This window comes from Austrofundulus limnaeus, unplaced genomic scaffold (assembly GCF_001266775.1).
Source record: "Austrofundulus limnaeus strain Quisiro unplaced genomic scaffold, Austrofundulus_limnaeus-1.0 Scaffold126, whole genome shotgun sequence".
Lineage (NCBI taxonomy): Eukaryota > Metazoa > Chordata > Actinopteri > Cyprinodontiformes > Rivulidae > Austrofundulus > Austrofundulus limnaeus.
In genome coordinates this window covers 1233020-1234831 of record NW_013952528.1, presented here as the reverse complement: position 1 = coordinate 1234831, position 1812 = coordinate 1233020, and positions in this window count along the sequence as shown.

The window sequence follows — 1812 nt, the reverse complement described above, 5'->3', positions numbered from 1 at the left end:
TCATTTGCTCTAACACAATAGAAATTGACTGGTTAAATACACAGCTGCAACTCGACGTCATATATGTACGTTTAAGCATAACAGCTGTAAATGACATGCAGGGTTTTAGTCTGCTTTTGTCACATTATGGCTGCATTTGTTGAATCATGTGTTGAAAATTTTCTTACCCAAATTGCAGTGCACCAGGTAAATACATGCTCTTGGAAAACTGAGAAATGTAGGTATGTCATATAATACATCAGTAAATGATTTAGTAAATAAACATATAGGCAGAGAGCACCCCACCACCACCACCACCACCACCAGCCCAATCATAAACCTTAAGTTATGCCCTTGCTTACCAGCCCCTGAAGTGGGATCATCAGAACCTATCTCATCAAATTTCCAACTTAAAATGTATGAAAACACACCAGGAGGATGACTTGTTACATTTTTGGCAAAGCAGAGGAAAACCTAGTTATCATGGTTCATGTATTTTCATATACTGTATGTTCATTTTTTTTCTCCACACAGACATGTTGACTGCAGCTACAAGCACTTTAATTGTTTTTTTTACATAAATAAAAAAAAACGTACATTAAAATGGGAACACAGAAGAAGTTGGGGTGATAAGGCATTGAATCCCTGAAGCCAATTTTCAAAGTTCCCATGAAAAACTCCAGCAGAAGGCTATTTCTGCTTTTGCATTTTTACGTGTTCCCTAAAAAAACAGAAGCTAAAGAGCAGCTCTGGCTTCTCGGATGGATCGTTCCTCATCACTCAGCGCTCAAATATCAAAACAAAGGAGCTACATTTATCCTTTCTGAAAAAACAAACTCTAGGATATATTTAACAAAGCAGTCAAACTGTTTTGTTGTCRTGATTTTGGCCTGACATAAAGATTTTGTGCCAAATTGATCATTTAAAAACTCATAAAATTTGGTGGAAAGACTGACAAACATTACAACAGTGCACTTAGGATGTCAGTTTTGATGCTTCTCTGTATGCATTTGTAAAGTGAAGTTGTAATGTGAGGCTCACATTGTGTTTTTCCTCTTCCTCCCTCCCAATCTCTCTCTGTCCTCCCTCCCCTTGTCTGTCTCTCTCTCTCTCTCTGGCTGTCAGGAAAAGGTGAACAATATGACCTTTAGTCACAGCGATAACATTCTCCCTCAGGAATTCGGCTCAAGCGCAAGCTTTCCTTTCACATTCTCACCCGTTTGTTTTCGCTCGCGGCAGCTCTGTTTTCCTTAGAAATGATCATCTGGGCACCAGTGATTAACAAGCCACACCGGGGTCAGGGAGGAGGAAGTCAGGCCTCTGTGGGGTCGGACACACACATTCATGCACGTTCAAACATCGCCTCGTGTGACAGTGATACATTTTATTTAAGGCAGAGAAACATTTCATGACATCCCTTTTCATATGAGAGCGGAAATAACGGTAAATGAGACCCAGAAGTAGGGGTGTTGTAGGCAACATTAGGCCCTTTGGGTTCAGTCCTCCCCACCCTGACTCTTCATACTCTRTAATATCACAGTAACCATCAAACAGCTGACTGCACAAAGGTTCACAAGTATCAGTAGATCTTTCAACACTTCAAGCATGGGCTTTCTGACCGCCACAGTATCATTTCTGAACAGGCCAAACCACCCCAAATGCACCTTYGTGCCACAAAGCGAGGTAGTACCAGGTTAAAACAGTCGACACGTGATGGTAAGCCAGGTTTGTGACTGTGTTTATTGGTCATAAAGAAAAAATAAGTAGGTCCTCTGGATGGGTTCTTCTTTAGTGAAACGTTTCGTATCTCCTCCAAGGGACTTCTTCAGTCTG